Source organism: Manacus candei, unplaced genomic scaffold (assembly GCF_025592945.1).
Source record: "Manacus candei isolate 608988 ecotype Guabito, Panama unplaced genomic scaffold, ASM2559294v1 h1tg000033l, whole genome shotgun sequence".
Taxonomy (NCBI): domain Eukaryota; kingdom Metazoa; phylum Chordata; class Aves; order Passeriformes; family Pipridae; genus Manacus; species Manacus candei.
Window position 1 is genome coordinate 11,423,868 of NW_026138081.1, and position 22,667 is coordinate 11,446,534.

Consider the following 22,667-nt stretch of genomic DNA (forward strand, 5'->3'; position numbering starts at 1 on the left):
AGAGAAAAACCAGATCAAAACATCTTACTTGGTAAAATAAACCTTTAAAAGTGTTATCTTTGTATGAATTCTTAGAAGATTTTCTGGATAGTTTCAAATTATGTAGGAAGGGAATGTAATTGCCCAACAGAGAATTGCTGAAATAGTGTGATACAACATTCCTTTTCAGATACTTGGTAATACAGTAATCATAGTTTCAGGGACTGAAGTTATATCACATAATAGAATCAATAAATCTAGCACCCAATAGATTTCCATGTTTCCTACTCAGCATACAAATCATATGGAAGGATTAGTGAGACTGGCAGAATATGACAGGATGTGAACTTGGTAGTGTAAGCCGCGTTGGTAAAAGACAAAAGTGAATAAATCGTAACTCCTTCCTTGAAGTTAAGCCAACAGAGAATTAATCAATTTTAAAAGCGATTCAAATTTTCTAAACTAATTACTATGCCACAGCATATCCCATTTAAGATTACTAAAGAACAGCTACCTCAGACAGCTGGTGTTCACATCATGATTCCAAACAGTGAGCAAAGACAGGTCAGCTACACACTGCAGTAAATTCTACCATGATTACCAAGGGGGACACAGCATGCTTCGAGTGAAGTTTTCAGAGCTGCAACATTTTAGCTGAGAAGAGTCCTTGGTTATTAAAGTCTTAATGAGAAAAATCAATGCAGTACACTGTACAATATTCTCATTTCTTTTCCAAGAGTCAATTTTCTTTTTTAAATCCCAAGTAAGTTAAGACTAAACAGATGAAACAGGTCATAAGTAAATCTGATTTTTTTCATTTCACACCAAATCATCAACAAATAGTTACTGTACATGCACCAACATGGTTTTTTTTTCACGTACACAGATGGCTTTTGAAAAATTCAGAGAATCTCACAAAATATAGGCAACTAACAACCCATCTTTTTCTCACATCTCAGAACTAAAGTCCATGCCTACAAAGATCAGCTTTTTTCTTTGAGCTATTTTCTGTTTCTGTGGCAGACTGTAACCCAGACCAGAAAGAACTGCATGTGAAAAACACAGTGAATAGTAGAAAAAAAATTGCTTAAATATTTCCATCCTTCAAGTATCACATTAATTTCTTAGCTTCCCCATTCTTGAGGTTCAGTGCAGCAAAAACATCCAACAGAAAGTAAGAATTTTATAGAGACATCTCAAAAATAGTCATCATGGCTCACTGCTTGAAAAATTAATCATGAGAGACCTCAGGCTCCTGGTTCCTTGATTTTCTGTATTAGGAATAAGGTTGGAATACGACACTTTCAGGCCTCCATGATGCAGATAGGACTGATGCATGGCTCTCCCAGGGCCCTTACTACACCAAAGCCTATAATGACCCTGACCAACCACATCTCAAGACATAGAAACTCCACTCATTGGCTTGGGAGCTGAATCTGAGCTCTGGTCCTGATTTTGACCCACATCTGAGAAGGGTTGCAGGCACACTGTGCCTCGTGCTGTGGCTTCCTGCCCTGGCACTATAGACTGGAGATCACTGGGCTGTTGCTGAGCAGCTGACCTGATCTGCCCGTCTCCCTTTGGCATAGTGGGCATGTGGTCTGCCTTCCTTGTTGTCACCCCGGGCTTCTGGTTTGGCTGTTCCAGCTGCTCTGTTGACAAGCTGAGTCTCACACCAAAATGAATGTATGCTATGCCTGTGATAGAAAGAAATGTGAGCCTTTTCCCCTTTTGGTGCTTGATCTCTTTGCTGAAAAGGTGTCTTTTTCATGCTAGTATCTGACTGTAAAAGGATGAATTTAATTTGAGCTTTTCAGGCTTTGTGATTCTCAGGAGCAGCAAAAGAAGGGAAGTTGCATGGAATAGAACACAATGACACGCTTAGTAGCATTTTCAATCCAAAATGAACTGGAGAAGGAAGGTGTCTTACATCTGTGCCTGTAGAACGTGAGGATTATGAGCAGTGTCTGGGACCAAGGAACATTTAATGGTGTCTGGAAGCCACATATGTTCTGCTTTATTTGTCAATTCACAGAAAACAAAAGGCATCTCAAAAATTTTACGCTTATACACCTAACAACGCAATCACTCTCATATAACAAAAAGCCATCATGAAACTATAAAAGTGACATGTAAAGATTTATCTTTCCATTACCCTGATAGAGGTTTAAGCCAAAATCTAGAGTTAAAAGTCTCTAATTTTTTTTAGTTTTTCTGATCTGTTCAGTTGTTTTTATATTATGATTGTATTAGCTTATGTGAATACAAAAGGAAAAAAAAATTCCTTGTCTTAAACCTATTCACTAGAATGCACCCTTTCAACCTTTCAACCTTTGCTAAGTAGTTTGCATCCTATTTCTTATTCCTCCACTGATACTGCAAGCATTTTTTATTTTTCTAACAATGGTTGGTTAATTCAAGAGAAGAAAGCATCCAATATTCATTGAATATACAAAACTAAATTTCAGGAACAGTTGTTTTTCTGATATGTGGCATGAAAACTGGCATAAAATTTTCAGTCTTAGTAATTAGTTTTTAGAACATTGAATACAATCCAGTACTCAACAGACTTTTGCCTAATGCTACTGAATTCCAGTTCAACAGCCTTCCCTCATTTATATATTTTCACTGCATGAAGTTAAATAGCAACAGGAAAAGATACTTCTGTTTGTTTCGATTTTTACTTTATCAGAAGCTTACCACTTTTTTTTTTCATTTTTGTGACATAAGTTGTCTTATGTTGTAATAAAAACTTGTACTCTTTACAAAAGAAAAAATTTGAAGTTTCTGGCTAAACTGAATGAAGCTACATTAAGAATTATTTTCCTTAGTAAGTTTTCTTTACTGGTGTAATGTGATAGATATACCTGACGTATTGCTGAAATAAGTAAGAAAAAAAAAAAAAAGGAAGAAAAAATTACTTTTATTCAGATAACATTCTCCAGTGCTAAAATATCTTGCATACTACCATACATCTTCATAAATGACTTGGACACAGGACTGGAAGGGATACTAAGCAAGTTTGCAGACAACACAAAACTGGGAGGAGCTGTTGACTCCCTTGAAGGCAGGGAAGTCCTGCCTGGGCAATCACCAACCATATGAAGTTCAACAGGGGGAAGTGCCAGATTCTGCACCTGGGATGGGGCAACCCTGCAAGTATGTACAGACTGGGAGACTAGACTATGGAAAGCAGTGCCACAGAAAGGGACCTGAGGTCCTTGATCCGTGGCAAGTTGAATATGAGTCAGCAGTGCCCTGGCAGCCAGGAGGGGCAACTGTGTCCTGAGGGACATCAGGAAAAGCATTGCCAGCCAGTCGAGGGAGGAGATTGCCCCGTTCTGCTCTGCACTGATGCGGCCTCACCTTGAATATTGTGCGCAGTTTTGGTCACTGTGATATAAGAAAGATATTAAGTTATTAGAGAGTGTCCAAAAGAGGGAAACGAAGATGGGGAAGGGCCTTGAGGGGAAGCCGTATGAGGAGCAGCTGAGATCACTTGGTCTATTCAGCCTGGAGAAGAGGAGACTGAGGGGAAACATCATCGCAGTTTACAAGTTCCTCATGAGAGAATGAAGAGGGACAGGCAGTGATATCTACTCTATGGTGACCAGTGACAGAACCCGAGGGAATGGTCAGAAGCTGTGTCAGGGGACGTATAGTTTGGATATTAGGAAAAGGTTCTTCATCCAGGGGGTGGATGGTTACTGGAACAGGTTCCCCAAGAAGTAATCACAGCACCAAGCCTGACAGAGTTCAAGAAGCGTTTGGACAGTACTCTCAGGTACGTGGTGTGACTCTTGGGGATGGTCCTGTGCCAGGCTAAGAGTTGGACTCCATGATCCCTTCCAACTCAGCATATTCTGTGATTCTGTCATAGCGGACCTCCTTCAATTGTACCTCCCTCAGCTATTTCTGCATCCCACCATTTGTCTGTAGAAACATGACAAAGCCCAATAATTAAATGGATAATCCTCTTGTGGGTAGAGGTAAATAAAAAATGTCAGGGAAAAACCTGCATGGGGATGAATTATTTTCAGTCATAAGATTCTCTAATTAAAGCTGGTTATCCAGCTTCTGGATTATCTGCTGGACATTTTTAACTTGTAGAATACTCATACAAGTTGCTAGAAAGATTTCTGTCCTTACAGCCTTGAGTGGGATGGAAATGTGAGATAGATGTCTGAGCAAGCATTTAGAATCCTTATTGCTTCTGTCTTCCAGAATAACCTTAGCATCATTAAAGAGCAATAACAAAGCAGATAAGTGTTATCCTTTGAAGAGGCTTAAAATACAGGAAGAGTAAAACAGAGTGGCAGAGTGACTACTTTGGTTTGCTTCCTGCAAAGATGTGTTTACACTGAATAATTCACATTTGGTGCAGTCACAACCTTTTCCTCTCTCAGAAGACTTGCACAGCCTGCAAACAAGCCCATTATACTAAAAATTCTTGACACCTTGAAACTGAAAGGAAATCAATGTACTTGGATAACACATTACATTACAAGGTACAAGTCATATATTTTATAAGCTCATTCTTGGCACAAGACCCATTAAAACATTAGTAATCTTAACATGAGTACAGACTTTCCAGCTGACACTATTTCAAGTTACAGGCTATTTTTTAAGCTGGGACTAATTTCTCTTGACAAGTTTGTCCTACTGCTACCTAGTAGTGAAGCATTTAGGGAAGTTAACTTCACCATGAAGTTCCTTGTGTACACAAGGTACCACAGTCAGTTTCTCCTGTTCCTTAGGGCTTTTAATGGCTTTCCAGCTGTATCAGAATGTAATTTGGAAATGCTTCCACAGGACAAATTATTCTAGTGAATCCCTGAGGATTTTTTATGGACCTCAAGAAAAAACACTTTCCAATCTATTCCTAGTTTTTATTATGCTCCCACCCTTATCAATACCAAAACTGCCCCCCTTTTATTCTTATTCTCTGAAGTTTACTTTAAGAAAACTATTCAAAGCCTAACTGAAATTATGATGTTTTGAAATTAAATACTAATTTTGATCTAGACAGACTTGTTGCACTGTATTTTTGGCAAGTGTTCATTTTCCACAGTGTACATCATCACAGTACCATACTAGCCATGACAATCCTACAGGCAGTGTTGAGCAAGCAAAACTCTGTCTAGCATGAGGACCAGAACAAATTTAGGCATGAAAAAACAAAGAGAAATTCATTTGGACTGCTACTTCATCTGTGAATGGAAAAACTTACAGGATTCTCAGTGCTCACTTCCCGACAGAGTGACAAAATCCTTTCACACTGCATATATCATAACTTGCTCCACTGACAAGTGGTATAAACAACACAGACATCTTAAGGGATTCAGTGACAAACTATTGTCCCTTGACTCTACATTTCTTGAACTGGAAGAGTTCAGGGAGATGGGAAGGTACAGTGTGACAAGGTTTCGAGGAAATCATGGAATTTCATCTTCAGGCTAGAAGGTGCATGCCCCTAAGAAGGTGAAAATCTCCTGGCAAAAAGCTATCAGGCTAAAAAGGGGGCAAAACTGACAGAAATGCCCAGTGAAGCTGTCCTCTTGCATTAGCCATATCCTTCCAAAGGCTGAGGTCTCTACTAATGGTCTGCTGAAGGCTGTGTCACTTGGAGACAGCACTCAAGGAAAACAGAAAGCTTTTTTGTGACACTGGTAACAAATGTGTGGCACTGCCCCTGCCAAATCTACACAACAGTCTGTGGGTAGATTCAGTGGCTGAGGAATATGAGAGAATATATATTAGAGGGAAGAGTTCAGCAGGTTCTAGACTCAGAATGCAAGCTGTAAGGAAGGACTCTAAGGGCCAAGAAGTATTCCCACTATAACAAGTAGGATCTGTCAGGAAGATGGAAGTTGAGGACTCTGTGTTTATTTTTTACAGAATAACTGAGACTGGAAGAGACCTTTCGTGCTTGTCTAGTCCAATCCTTCTTCTCAAGTTGGGTGAGCTACAGCAGGTTGCCCAAGACTGCATCCAGTTGAGTTTTGAATATTTCCAAGGACGAAGACTTCACAGCCTCTCCAGGAAACAGGTTCCAGAGTTCAACTACAGCAAAGAAGTGTTTTCTTTTACTGTCCTACAGTTTATACTCTTTGTTTCTTGTCACCATGCGTTAACAAGAGTCTGGTCCATCCTTTTAACACCATCTCATCAGATATTTATATAATTTGATAAGATGTTCCTTGAGTCTTCTCTTCTCCAGACTAAACCAATCCCAGCTCCCTTCCTCATACAAGGATGCCCTTGACTATTTTTGTGGCCCTAGATGGATATCCTGAGGATGGCCATTTTCCAGCTGGATGGATAATTCAGCTCCTCAAAGTAGTGTCTTTTTTACCTTTCCTGAAGCACTGACAGTTATAAATGTTTCTACTAGTAATAGTTTCTCCATTGTTTGATGTCTAGCTCTCACACTTAAGGTTTAACTCCTTCTCAAATTGAGGTTTAGGAAGAAATTTTACCACAGGTCAGAGTTACAAGAGTGTAGTTTTGGGGATATCAGTTGAATAAAGTACTTATATTGAACATGTCCCATAGACATACTTGACCCAGAGAATATGTCTCTTTCCTTTTAAATGGAAGTTCAGGTTACACAGGAACTGTGAATTTATATACTTGGTACTCTAGAAATCTGACTGACAAATTATAGCATTTCCAAGGAAGTAGGAAGTATTACTGTAATTCCTTTAAAGTGCTTTTCTTCTTTCTGTCTCTAATTATATTTTTTTTCAACTAAAATTTTCCATTGTTGCTAACAGCAGTTAACCTCAAAAAGAGAACATGACTGTAAGCAGTGCTCCAGGCAGCAATTAACATTTAAAGCAAAGTAGTTGAAAATGGGAATAAGTGACCCCCTATGTAAAACATTAGCAACTGTTAGCACTGTGTTTATTCTAACAGTTTTTTCTGAGATACTATACTGGCTTACCTAAACTTAAAATTACTAAAATGAGGATTAGTGATTAAATTATTATAACTGGGATGAGTCAAGAGCTATCATAAACCCAGATTCCCAATATGAGTTATTCCAGAACATCTGTGTGGTAAGCTGAAGCTTGTAAGCAAGCTTCTAAAATGGCTAGGAAAGTTTAGCAAACAGTTCTTAACAGAAACACAGTCTCTCTAGTGTTCTCATTTCTTAAAGTTTCTCTATGAGGAAGACTTTGTTATGCAAGAAAGATGAACACTGTTGATTTACCTTTGAAGAAAGTAAGTAACCTAAAATAACTAAGAACCATTGCTTATGTATCGACCATATGTTTTATGTATACTGCTGCAACACAGAACTGCAATAGGATACAAAGGTGTGTCTAGTTTTCAGCAAACAACTTATTACTGCACTGCTGTAAAAGAGGAGTTAACTAAAAAAATATGGCTGAACAATCAGATCTCAGATGCTTAATAAATAAGATACCCAGAAACTAGTAATTAAAGGGGAGAAAAGTCTCAGTGGCAGCATAGCTTGGAACCTAGTGATTAGAGGATGGACTGTAAGAAACTGAATGCTTAATGATCAGTTTTGTGGTTTTGTTACACCTCCACCTTTTCTGTTAAAACCTGTCAAGGTAAAAAACCCACAAAACCTAAATAAAGCTCATTTTTAGAAATATCCCTTTTCAATTGCCTAACTGCTTGTCTTATTCTGTAAATTTTCATATGAAATCAGATTCAATTCCTTGTACTGACAAGTCATCATCTGAAAGCTGCAATGAAAAAGCATCAAGTATATAAGTAAACAACATGCTGATAGGAAACGGAGAATAGTATAAACTTGGACAACAATTTTGCAGTCAATCTAGCATTCCTTGCTAGGACCAAAGAAGAAAAATTTACTCCAGAAAAAGACAAAAAGACAGAACTAGAACAATATGAAGGGCTGATTTTATCCATCTGGGCAGTGAAAAGGCATAATAAAATCTTTGCCATCTGGTAAGGAAGAAGACAACAAAGGACTGTGGAAAACAAGAGGAACAGCTTAGTTTTCATTGAGACGGGTGATCTCAAAACATCCCCAAGCAAACAAACAAACAAACAGAAAACCCCAAACAACAAACATAGAAAGCTTCTATAATAAAGAAAAGAAATTCTATAGCACCTACGTGAAACAGTATTGGGTGCCAGTTTGTCTGAGGTTGTATCACACCCTTGACTAAGATTAATGACTAAGTATTAAGCTAAATCTGGTAAATTCAGCCAAACTGGAAACTTTCCTAGACTGACTAAAATTCTGAACATTTTTTCCAGACTTGCACCACATGCATTGTAAAACCTGAAATTAATTCTTGAAGAATCTGCCTACTGCAATTGTTCTAAAGCCTTGTTTAACAAAAGAGGGGAAAAAATGTACATGTTCCCAATGATAGCTCAATCCTTGACAATAATAGAAAAGGATGAGATGTATGAGAGAGGGAGGGAAGTATGCAATTAGCTGTTCTCTGAATTTCCTAAGCGGAATGATCAGAACCGGAAGATAATTGTGCAGCACTTCACAGTTAACCTGAGTAGGCACAGGGCTTTGCTGTGCCATGTACCACTTATAGCTTGGCCTTCAGGGTGGTATCATATTGTGTGTCCCTGTGCCACAGGAAAAAGTCATTTGGGGAGCAGTAACAGGGACCTGCGGGTAGCTCCCACTCAGCAACAGTAGCTGCACCACCTGCCTGTTCTCACCTTTATCTAAAAAGTGCAGCAACAAGTCCTCATAAGAACTTTCTGCTTGACAGTAGACATGATGAATAGAGTTGTTTTCTTTTAAGAAAATTCTGCAAGAGCTCAAAGGCCAAAACGCCGTATAATCTTTCCATGAATGGGATCTGCACAGCGTGCTGTGTCCTGATTGGAGGCCTGTCAATGCTGTGCAACTCAGGGTTCCCAGCATCTGAAGAGGTGTAGAATTATCTATACCATCCTCTCTTTCTTTATAGTGTTAGCTCAAATGAAAAGTGTTTTAACAGATACTTTGCAGAATCTGAGAGTTTTCCTACAGGGATCATAATGAAAACCTGCTTGTTTTTTGACTCCTTCTGGGTCAAAACTGTAAGAATACATCAGAGAGAAGGTGATAGGCCAGCAGGGAAACAGGTTTGTTTAATGATTCAACATAATATCTATTATAATGTAATATAACATTTTAATTAAAATTATTATCTGTGTTCAGGATTGTCAAAATCACTTCAGATAACTGACAAAAAGCCAATATTTCTCAGCTGCACACAGTAATACTCGTTTTCACCAAACCTAAATCTCAAGGCTTTGTTTTGTACAAGAAAACTTTATGTGAAACTTTTCACTAAAATCTCAGTCACTAGAAGATTGATATTACCTCCATCAGGAAAGCTACAATACATATCTCCAGCCTCCAAAAGTGTTTGAAATAGACCTTCCCTCTTTCCCTGCTTTCATTTCTTTTGGCTGATCAATGGAGAAGGAAGCAGTCAGACAGTCTGAATCTCTACTACTTGTGAATGAGCAGGCATAGCCCAATATATTCGACTCTACTGAGAATGGCACTGAGGAATTAAAAAATACTATGTTTTACATCTGGTTGCTTACAGGACCGTGTTCCCTGCTTCTTTCCCAGTGGCTCTGTAACTTCACACCTGTGCCTTTCCTTCCCCAGGCCATATTAACCATTTTTCTTATTTTGAAAAGTGCTGCTGCAAGATTCAATGTTTTAATATTTGGAAACCTTCTGTACATGCCTGCAGCAGCAAACCTGCTGGTAGAATTCACAAGGCAGAAGTGCGTCAGTTCCCCAATTATTAAGTGCCTTCTTCCTGAGGGATCCTCAGTACCAGCTCATTTCTCTGCCAGGTTTGGCATTCCAAGACCTGCAGCAGTTTTCCTTCCACCAGATATCTTTTAAATAGTTTCCAATTTAACCTGGTATCACTTTGACATGATGAATACTTTTTTCAACATTTATTTCTGCTCACAGTCATTAATTTTATTTAAATTGTTTTTCAGCCTGTCCACTTTTCCTTCGATGCTAATGCTTTTTTTCATCAAAAAGTGTGGCATAATATGTCCTTTCCATTAAATATTTAAGTATTCTAATGATGCCAATACAAGTCAAGGAAGATGTAAGCTATGCAAGTGCTCAGTGTGGTACCAGAGCAGCATTTCAAATATGTGGTTCAGACAAATCTTGCTCTCCTCCATTCAACAGACAACAGCTTTCAAAATAGGAGTTTGGGTCTATATCAGTTCTCTGAATGTGAATGTTACCGAACTTGGACAGTATTTGGGTACAGGTTCTTTTTAGGATCTGACTGCTTCTACTTCAGAACTGAATTCATCAAAACTCTGGAAACACAAACTCATGAGCTTTGAGAAGTGCACATCAGGCCAATGGTCCATTAATTTCTTTATAATTCTGTATTTGATGTGAAGCCATATGCCCTTAATGAGTAACCATACGCTCTTTCAGAAAGTGTAACCATCCACTGGACACAGCATTCCTTTTAACAGTATTTACATTAGAGCTTTTGTAGTATTCCATATGGCCACCATCAGGGTCGCCTGTGTCTCTTGGCTTGGAAATGTACACTGAAAACCAGTTTTTCAGTGGATTATATTTCTTATTATTTAGGTAGCCTATCCCCTGGTTGTGAAATTAGTTCCTTGACTACCTCACAAAAAAAATAATAGTTTTCCACACAGTTCCCCCCCACAAAATTCTAAATATTTGGTCATTTAAATGAATCCCCAAGCCACCAACCTACTCATAGTGCTGTTTCCATGCCCACAAATAATTTTCAAAATATCTGTTGTTGTGCATGTTGATTTGTGCTTCTGTGTTGGTGCACCTGTTTGAATCTGCCACCACTGCAATCTGGGAGGATCTTTCCATAATTTTGAAAGTGACAGACAAAAATCTACACCTTGATATTATACTCCTGTTCTGCTTCTTCATTTCTTGATCTCAGCTTTGAGTGTGATGCCTCTTGAGGCTTCTCCCAGTTATTCTACAAATTATCCAGTGAGGATAAAATCTGTCTATATTTTTTTGTGTAAGTATATGCACACAAATATATATATATATTTATACATATACATATGCACACTTATATATATAAAAACGTAGATCTACACACAAACACCTGGCTGCAAAATTTGACTGCTAAGGCTTTTCAGAGCTGTCTCAGATCTTTCTGTGTTTAATTACTCTTGCCCAAACTGACAGGTAGTTTCAAATTAACATTTTCAGGTCTTGCATTGCTACTGGGTATGCTTGCAAGATGTTTAATTTCCTCAAGATTAGTTGAAACACTTTGTTCATAGACAGTGGAAGCTAATTCTGCTTCCTCTTGAAAGGCTTCTGTTGTTGCCTTGATACATCATAAATTTTTTTGTTACTCCATACTGGTCTACTCAACTCCACATTGTAGAACTACCTGGTCTAACTAGACTTTTTGTCTAATATTTCACCTTGTCAGTTGAAAAGGGTTTTTACTTCTGCTATAAACTGTGATCAGTTACCATTTCGGGCAGCTGTTGTTTGATTTCTTGGCCACAGTATGTTTTTATTTTGCAGGGGTCTCAAATTTTACAGTTCATCTAATTTTTTATTAATCGACTGATAAGTGGGTGAGTATTCAGGTTTACCCACAAGTTAGCTGCTCTCAGAGGTGCTAAGGATGCCTTCTGTTGGGCCACACTGCTAGCCCTGTGCAGATTTTCAGTCACAGTTATTGTTACCTGTGCTTTTGTTCATTTCTCCCTTACTATTCTGACTGTGGAATTTCCAACAAAGTGGCTATGATACGGTGCTGTTATATTCTCTCCCCCTCATTCTCTCTCACTGATGTGAACAGAAACAAACTGGAAACAATTTTCATAAGTGTCTGAATTATAGGATTCCAGTAAATGTAAGTTGAGCTACTTTTTTATTCTTTTTGTCACATAATGCCATATTACTTTTAACAGCTTCTCCCTTCCCCTTTATCATGTCCTCCTATGCTCCTTAAGCAGTAAAAAAAAAAAAAAAAAGAAACTTGAAATGCCCAAGAGAGTCATGGCAGCAAAATCCACTGCTATGGGAGAAGGGATTTGCTGTAGGGGAAACAGACCTATAGTAGGAATGAATCCACGTGCTTCAGTGATGATAACTGAAGTTATTTTCAGCAGAGCTGTTTCTCACATTATTTCTTTGCTGTTTTGCCATTGGGGATAGCCAGCCAGTCAGAGACACGGCATCTTCTTTGAGTTGTTATGAAAACAGCAGATGCCACCATTGGTTTTCCACCGGGACTGAATGAAGTGTTCAGGAAACAGAGTGGTCCTACCTAAGGCAAGTTTTAGATTATATTAAGAGGTAACTGTCATTCCCTTTCTGTCTTTCATCAGTTCACAGTATATGAAATAGTAAAACTGATGACAATTTACATAACATCTTTCATCTAGAAGCATTTCAAAGCCTTTACAGAGATCAATTTTCCCTACTGTTAAAACACAAGAATCTTTAGCATTCAGTAACACTATACAAAATTAGAGGACAGGAAGTGGAATACTAACAAAAAGCCCAGGACCAGATTAGGTTTGAAGGTATTTAGCTATACACTGAGCAGATTTTAGCAGAGGGCAAAAGTTTACTGTCTTGAAGAAATAAATCTTTTGAACAACCCAACAGAGCCGTCCCATCCATGCACTTCAAAATTGCTGTTGAGACATCTATGCTTTGGTAACAAAAACATATTCAATCTTCATACACTATGCTTACTTAGCCTACCAGTAAACTATTTCATACTTCATCTTTTTGATGAATCCAGACAAGAAACTGTGTCAAAATAGACATTCATTTGCTAACAATCAGTCATTCAATCAAGCAGTATATGCAGACACCTTGTACATAAAATATTGAAGACACTGTCATTGTCCTAAATAAATTACAATGTAAGCATAGAGGTAAAGAAATGCCAGTGAAAACAGTAGCTTCCTCCTTGAAGACAGAGGAAGAAGAGCTAAAATATTTAAATGCAGCAAAAACATAACGGGTACTAAGCTATTCCTTAAGTGTAAAGGGACTACTACAAAATAAAGACATTTTAAAGATCCTGCACTAGGATCTATTTGATCATAACCCTCCTGGATTGTTTCTATCTTATTAAATCTGAATGTTAGAAATTCCAAAGATGTAGGTGTAAAGATGGAGGTGTAAAGACAGGTGATATAAACTACAGACGGATTAACATTGGTGAGAAAAGTAGAAAAAATGAGGTAAAGACATTAGAGCAAGGAAGAAAGTGCCTGAGCCTATGCAGCATGACAGGCTCAAGAAATCACATTAGGACAACAGAGCTAGTAAAAGTAAGTGAAATAGTATTTCATACCCAAGTATATCAGCAGGTATATCCTTTCAGGTATTTGAATACACCTGTTTATTCTGTTTCTGATGTGATATCTTCAGAACTAGGTATTTGCCACCTGAAGGATTTTTTTAACAGTCACTTAAATTTTCCTACAACTGAACTGGCTATTATAGAAGTACTAATGTGTTATGTGACTCAAGTCATCTAGGTCAAATTCTTGCTGCAAACCTAAAGGATGCAAAATATTTGGAAAAAACCCAACCCACCTGCATTATTTGAAAGAGGCTTAGGAGATGTCTGCATTGAGAACTTGGAGGGATTCCACAAGGCTCAGAAACATCCTTCTGCTACTTGACAATTATTAAAACTTTCCCCTTTAAGCTGAAAAAAACAACCAAACAAAAAGGCATCAGTAACATGCTGACTACTAGCAAAACATGTCACTGTAATAGTCTATGGAAATCAGTGTCTTCATTAGGGGGCTCTCCCTCCGACTATACCAAGCACTGTGCTTGTAGTGATGAAGTTTAAAGCTCTGCTGCCATCTGCAGGGGTTTATCCTTTATGTAATTTTAAACTTTGTGACTATTCTTTGGAAACTTCCCCATCCAGAATCACACTGTGGTAAATATGACAAACTCCATCGCGACTGTTCCTTTGTTTATACTGCCCTCACTTGGGCTCAAAATAGCCTTTTTTTAGACTCTGTCTTTCCTCTGAGATTATTCGCAGTACAGCAAAATGTGCTATTAACTTATTATGCAAAGTCTGCAAATCTGATCAAAAATTAGTTTATTTAAACTTCTGCCCTGTATTCTTCCTGCATATAAACCCGTTGCTCTGAACTACATGCTTTAGGGATTTATTACTGGAAAGAAAAATAAAGAGTTCAAATATAAGGAAGGGGATGTGCTTCAGATGTGATCATTCTACATCTCAGTTCTAAGAGCAAAGTAAATGAGATAGGGTGAGCACACTCCTGCTTTTACAGACTAAGAAAATTTCTACCTTTCTTTTCACCTAAAAGTAGTGGCTCCTGAGGTATCCTTTTCCCTAGCCTGCACAACAGCACTGTAGATGAATAGATTTATTGCTGATTCCATCCAAGTTCTGACTTACTTTTGGAATCTAACAGATTGATTTGTTTCTCATTTAGAGAGTTCAGTTTCAGATCATTTTCTGATTCTTCTTGATTTTTTTTTGGCAGGGTTCTCTAAACTATATTTAACACAACATCACCTCAATAACAGAAATAATTAAATATTTTGGATAGACAGAAAAAAATTTTCTTCCTGTGAACTAAAGGTAAGGTTAAGTAACCTTCATCTTCAAATTTGTTTTATTTTGAAAAGTTTGCTTCTCAAAATACCTGATTTCATGAACAGCAGCAACAACAGCTTGTGGCTGGCAAACTTTAGTTTTTAAAGTATTTGAGGTTAAAATAGTTAGAAACTAGCATGGAAATTTTATTTCCAGATTTTTGTTTTTGTGATACAGTCTTTAGACACTGCAGCCTTGAACCTGCAGTCAAAAAAAAAAATTGGAATCGTAGCAAAACTACCACTGTAGTGTTAACATGGGGTAGAGTTCCTAAGTGACTGAAATAAGTCTAAAAGTATCCTTGTTAAGCTCTGAAAAGCTCAACCTTAAGAATGTATGAGTTTCTCCATAATCTGTTACCTGGAACTGAAACAAAGCTGTACCATATTTTTCTTATTAGTTAAAAGTGAACATGTGTTCTGACATGTGATCTCCACAGCCTGCAGTTCCTTCAAGAATATCCATCTGCTATAGTGTGGGTCTGTCATGGACAGCAGCGACTATCCTTCTCTGCCATGGAGCACGTCTTCCTCCTCTGACCTTGGTGTCCCCTCTCTTGTTTCTCACTCTTTTTGTTCCCTTCTCCTCTCTTCATTTAATGTTTTATACCCTTTCTTAAATACATTTCCTTGGAGGTGCCACCAGCTTGGCTGCCGGGCTCAGCTGTGCCCTGCAGTATGTCTGTGGTGCAGTTCTCTGTGGCTGTCTGCGTCCCGCATGGGCCAGACCCTGACCTCTTCCCACAGAGCCCAGCCCTGCAGCCTCCCTCTGCCCTGCTACCAAAACCTCGCCACCTACACCCAATATAAAGTGGCATTATAAATGACATAATAAGCTTCAGCTCATATACCTTTTGTTCCCACCCCCTTCTCTCTTGAGATAGACTATGGTTGTGCAGTGAAGGGACGACTGCATGTGGGGCACTGTGTGACACTTGGTAGAGAAAATGGCAGGCAGATAGTGCTGGAAATAGGAGGCTGAAAAAAAGATAATCTCATGATTTGTGCAGTTGTCAAAAATGATTGTTTTAGGTCATTCAAAGAATCACTGACAACAGCATTGGCAAAAGCAGTTATTAGCAAAAGTAATATTAAAGTGAAAGCATGACAAAGTTAATTGGCAAGGTTTGTTCTACTGCTTACTAGATGGATAAAGCACACAGAGAAAAATTGTACTAAAGTCTAAAATCAATCTAAAACTAAAATCAACAAAAGATTATCTATGTGGAGACTAGGTGTAGAAAGGGGTAAGGATAGAAAAGCTTAAGGATAAAAAGGAATCTTCCATTGAGTCACAAAGTTTAGTCTGGACTCCCTTACCAAACTTATCCTTGGAGTTGACCAATGATTTAGGCCAAAAGGTTTTAACAGCATTTAAACTTAACAGCACTTAATCAATAGCTCAGTTTAAACAATTTAGCAAGATTCATATGGAATTTACTATAGCACAATAGTAACTCACAGGCCCAAGTTACTTACAAATCTAAGGTACTTAAGGACCTAAGAGAGCAACATTCATAGTATATTTGCTACTTGCACACACACAGACCTAGAGGAGTATCTACAAGGTATATATGTGTGAAAAATTCCCCTTGAATTCAGTGAAGTGCTCGCATTGGGTGCCTTCCTGTCTTCTCCAGGGGCCAAGGGTTGAGCCTTGAGGAGTGGCCAGTCCAGGCTCCATCATGGGCATTCAGTGGCAGGCCTCCAAGTATAGAAAACTTAAGAGTTCTCTGGCTCTGAGAGGTGTGCCACTGAGAGGGAGATTGCTGGTCACAGCTCACTGCAGTCCAGGAGAGCTCAAAGAGTCTCACTTAGGGCTGCTGTTTGGAGGGTCACAAGAAAATTTTCTTCAGTCATAGTAATTTTCCATCCTGACAGCAATTCAGGCCAGTAACTTACTTTGAAAGTTTGACAACAAAAATGTTACTCCACTTGGATGGTTATTCAGGCAAGAAAATTAGGTTTCCAGGGCTGTTCATTAAAAAATGGGAGCTCATTAGACAGCTACCAAGTTCCTGGGAACAGACAGCATTTCTGATAAGCTCGAGAGTACCTTAGCCTAGGTGCTATACATCAAGGCCGAGGCCTAATGGGCATTTCTGAGATCACAGTGTGGCCTGAGGAGAGGGGTGGGGTGTGTTACACCACCACAGCAATAAACCTGCATGCTGGAGAAACAGATTTAATCCCAGACTTTGCCATAAAATTACTAAACAGTACTTAGCAGCTATTTAAAACAAAAATGACCAAGTTCTCTAAGATAAGGAGATATTTTTCCTCCAAGACAGTGACTCACAGCTAACAAATTAACTGAGTACACAGTCTTTAGCCACAGAGGCAGATACTTAGAACAAGCTAGGTGTTCTAGGTATGACAGGAGATATTAAGGAGCATGGCATAATCCTGAGAGGATTTACATAGAGTAGCTCAGATAATTGCTATCTGAGGTCTACCTGGGTTTTTTAGTGTGGACTAAAAGTGCTCACCCTGTTGAGTTGGCCACTCCACAGCTCTGCATCACATTGCATCAAAGCTAACAGACTCCATAGAACTGAGCTAGCCCCTCACAAAGTCTGAAGTAATGTCTCTGCATCCTCAGCATCGTTAATCTGCAACCCAGATAATTCATCCGCACATCCACATCCATGAACTTCTAGTCCAAGGATGCTCAGCTTGTTCCTATATCCGTGTCCCTTTTTCCAGAACCTTCTTTTTACTATGCTCTCCCTCTGTTGCACACCACCTCCCCACCCCATGCCCGCCTTGACCCCAAGTTTTTTCTTTCCATATACAAATTGGCAAATAAAAGCTACTTGTTCAACCTTGTGCAACCTTCTCTTGGGCAAGACTGAAAATTTAAAGTTCAGGATTAGGTATCTCTCTCATGCTCTGGAGAGTTTGCTTAAGGTTTCCATTATGTTCTTTAAAAGCTACAATGTAATTAAACCATTGCCCATTTTATAAATTATCAGTCAGGACATCTTCAAAATGTTAAATTGTTTGTTTAAATAAAAACGTTTGTTCTATGCTTGAGTTTAATGATTTATATCGAAATCAGGATGAACACAATGTAAATCAAATCAGAGAATCCAAACAACAGGAGAATCTTAGTTCTGTTTTTCAAAACTTCAGACTATTAAGTAATCATTTCTTTCTAAAAAACAAGTAATATTTTTACTATCCATATAGTCTACACCAACCATCCAAGGAAAAATAGATCACTCTCCAATCTCTGCAACTGGAACAAGACCTGTCTATTTTAAGCAGGAGTAGTTTACTTGAGGATTTTAGGCAGATTTCCCAGATTTTCAGTTACTGAAATAATATCACATATTGGTTCATAAAGTACAGTGTTATTTACATTATTTTCAAATGCAAATGACAATGGTTCCAGCTGAAAAGTTGTTCCAGATCTGAAATCATTTACCACTTTCCAGTCAACTAAACCAAGCGTCCTTTCCAGGAAATCCAATTATTCATTCGATCCTAGGTCTGGATTAATGAGTTTAGGATGGTTTCCCACACACAGATACTAACATTCAGATACTCGTACGTGATACAAGCCATAATTTTTCTGCAAATTTCAAGAGAATTCCACCAGACATATTCACAGCAAAACCAACCTGAACACACAGCAGCGCTTTAGTAATCTGTCCCTGATGCCCAGTTTTTCCATCAGCATGGTCCTCAGAGCTCCCACCGGTGGTTCTGTTTCATGTCACCATGTGCCTTGACTTGCTATATATGTAGAACATCCATTATTTTTCCTACATGCCACAGTTGCCTTACATTTGCTGCAGTAAGTTAACAAAGTCAATTTGTACTACTTTCTCTGTTGCAGACGTGGTGTCTTGGCAACTGTTATGCCAGTTTTTCCTTCTGCAGTTGCTTTGCTGACTCACCAATTCATTTATACAGCAGCTTTTTTTGGCTGTTCAGCACCTGTGCATACCTATATATAGCCTTCAGTTCTCCTTCCTTGGAGCACTGAACTATGCAACTTCCAGAGGATGAAATAAGGGTGGATTTGCCCTTTGCTGGACACCTCCTGCTATAGGTGCAGCGGATAGAATTAAGGTACAGCAAGTGAATGTGTGAGAACAATCAAGTTAATAACCTGAGAATAACTTTTTGGGTGTTTTCAAGTTCCAACAGCTGATGTTCTATAATTTTCTACTATGAAAAAGCAAAATTCACATGAATTCTCTAAACATCATGCCAAGTATCAATAACCATATAAGCTGATATTTGAAAAAGAGTTACTGTCAGTAAAACACTGCAAAATAACCTACATGGATTTTAGTTAAAATGTTGAGATTTTAAGATGTAAATTGTGGAAACAAGAGCTGTCTTTAAGTTTTTAAAATACTGATTTTTGTGGACTGACTTGTTTATATTACATCAGTCACTAAAAGAGAAGATATAATTCTCTCAGATGGGCTGGTATTTTACAAAAAAACCCATAAGAACAATCAGTTATACAATATAGATCCAAAGAGGTAAGTAACACGTATCTTGTTATTTTAATTTTCGCTTTTCTTTTAGGTTTCTTCTTCCACCTTTCACTGTTTGTATTGCTTCTGATACTTGCAGTTTTTGCATTGTTTCTTGTAATCTCAATAATTATTTTCTTGATTTAATAATCTGTTCAGTCAACGGAAACACTCTCAAAACAAAAACAATATAAAAAATCGATTGATTAAAAACTGCAAAGCTTTATTCAGAATATACTGGACTGAAAAAAGAAATGGCAGAGTTAAGAGGTTAAACATAACTAATTAAATACCTCTTTATCTTTCAGTTGCATTCTTTTGTAAATTTGACTTATTTGGTATCTTGTCTTTATTCACCAGATGATGTTGACCAGTTCCCATAGTACAACCATCAATGTGACACATGCTAATACAGCTGCCAGCTTCAGTCTCTCTGACCTCAGTTTGTCTCTCACATAGAGCATGATGAAAATGTCTGGAATATTTTCTCATTCCCTGAAGAAATGTAAGAATTGCTCTCCCAAACAGCAAACTAGACTGCCCAGTGACATCAGTATTTGGATGAGATTGCTCTGTTTAAAGAGACCTGGGAAACGGCTGGAGGTCTCATTTCTGACTTTTTTGGGTTTACACATAGAGAAACAAAAAGGCAGGAGAAGTCTGTTATGTATAAAAATGAAGTGAAATTGCAAAAAAGGAAATCACAATAGTGCGACAACAACCAAAAAACCCTCAAATATTGAAAGCTACTACCTTGTGGAATTAATCCTTAAAAGCAGTGAAGTGTATTGAACTGTGGAGCACAAAATCGGATTTGAGCCAGTGCTGGAGAACATTAACTTGGGAACAATGTTGCATAAACTATGATAAAAAGAGGTATCCAGTGCTGAATAACCAAGTCACAGATATAATGAACCTTATGGATTTATCTCTAGAACCAAGAGAATCAGTTCTTGGATGTCAGTTCTTTGTAGACTATTGTTTTAACTTCCTTACAGTACTCTTATAAAGAGCACGAGATTTAATCAGGGATTTTGACAAACATCTGAGGAGAAGCTGTGTGTGGTCACAGAATGGCTCATAATGAAAATTCTAACCATCAAAAATGGCAGTAAAACATTCTGCCATATCATTCTGTAAATATAACTAAATGGTTTTGTAAAAAGGTTATGGACATCCTCACAAAAAACTCCCTCTGTTTATGAGAGCATAATTTACTGTTGTGGCTTCCATAGTTCCTCTTCTGGGTACAGATGGCAGACCTATGGTGAATTTTGTGATTCAATCATTATGCCAATATTCTGTCCTTTAAAATTGACTGTTGTGTGAGAAAATTCTCAGAGGTTAGACTTTTAGACTATGTGGAAAAGAAAATGTTTCCTGGAGAAAATGGATATGTTGGATAGTGCCACTTCAGTTTTGCTCAAGTGGAATTTAAGATAGCTGCTCTTCCTCACAGAACTTATCCTTTTCAGATATTGGAGAATCTTTGCAGTAAGATGGGTTCTGTCTCTGGAAAAAGACAAGGTGGATCTCATCAGCAAAAACTGGTGTGTTCCTACATGTCTAGGATAAGAATACACAACTTCTGAACTTACAGACTATATCACAGAGAGAAATTGCTCCTGCAGCATGGAATAATTAATAAACCAACTAAAAGAAGTGGAATTATGCATTTGTATAGAGAACAAAAAAAGCTTGGCAACATGCCCAGCTCTGCTGTATATATGTGAGATTCATAAACAGTTCTTTCATTAAACCGACATAATCCCCCCAAATGGCTAGAAGAGACAGTTAGTATCTCAACTGAAATATTAGAAGAAAAAGGGATTTTGATCAAGGATTAAAAAAAAAAATAAATTTATCTACTCTATAACAGTGCTGATATTACTCTCTGATGCTTTTGCTGCCAAAATCCCCAATGTGAAATAATGAATAACTCCAAATCATATTATACACGAAGAAAATAAATTTTCAGTTCCTGGACACTATTCTGTATCCTGAGACTACTTCAGGCATTCTTAACTCTAAGAATCTTTCGCCCAATCGTGCTTTTACTACACCTTTTGTTTGAAGCACAACCACCAGATTCTGTCCCTATTTCATCACATTGCTTCTTCTCGGAATGGTTGAGGTAGAAAGGGACCTCTGGGGACCACCAGGGCCAATCCCTCTGCTCAAGCAGGATCACCTACACCTGGTTGCACAGGACTGTGTCCAGACTGTTTTTAAATATCTTCAAGGACAGTGACTCCACAACCTCTTTGGGCAATCTGTGCTCAGTCGTTCTCATGGAAAATGACTTATTGACTAAGCCCTGAGTTACTCAGTAATCTCAAATTCTTTCTTCTGCCTTCTGCAATAATTCTTTCACCATGGCCATGAGAACTTCAAGACGTTGCTAATGTCAGATTCCCACGCTAGGGAAGTGGATTTCTGAATTGCACAGAAACAGATTAAATTAGCAGTGCTGGACAGAAACGAGGAATTCAATCACCTAGGAAGCCACGTCTTCAGTGGAAACCTTCCCTGATTTTCTGTATTTCCCACATAACCATCAAGAACAAAAGTGTTTCCGGACACCAGCAATCCATAGATTTCATCGAAGCTTGTTAAAACCTTTGAAAATTTATTATTGTACATAGAACGACATCTGCCCATGGCCAATATTTACAGAATCTGTTTTACACTTGTGTAGCTACCTTTGCCTTGATTATCTCAAAGCACTTTAAAAGAAAGCTCCTTTAGCCTCACAGCACCTTGTAATGAAGGAAATGTAGAATTTACAAGTAGGGGGAAAAAAAATGACACAGTCATCCTAGAACTAAATGCCTAAATATCACAACTTGAATTGACATTTAATTTAGAAAGTGTTAAATATGTATGTAACTGATACTGACTTCAAAGGAACCAGAAGACAATTTATAGCCTTTCAAAAAAGTATTTCTATTTCACCATATAAATACATAAATGCCTAATTTTAAACAACAGGTTTCTAGGTTAAAGAGAGGTTGACTGTTGTCTTTAGGAAGTATATGGAGAAAAATCTTACCTCTTAGGGTACCTTTCATCAAACTGTCCCAAAAACTTCATGGGATAAACAGATTTTACTGGAATGAAGATCTCTGCAGTGTACAGCGCCAAATCTCTCCTAGCCTAAAGGAACTTTTCAAAAGTCTGGAAGATGAAGTGAAGGGAGAAGGTTGTACTCAACTGAAACTGAAGGGAAACTCTAGGTCAGCATAATGTAATTACTAGAGCTGGGTAAGAAGTGGAAAAAATATACTAATATTCATTAGAGAGGAAAAAAAAGGCTTACTTTAAAGTGTAAAAATAAATTTAAATGTGAAAGGTTAGATAGCCCCAAAATATATGTTTGAATGTGATTATTCACAGTTTATATTCTAAATGGGAAATATGTGGAAAATACATTGCAGAAACCATACTACTTAGGCATTGTACTGCTTAGGTACTGAACTAATGCTACAGTTTGAATCATGAATATCCACAACAAATTGTTCATGAAATATTCACACAGGGAAAAC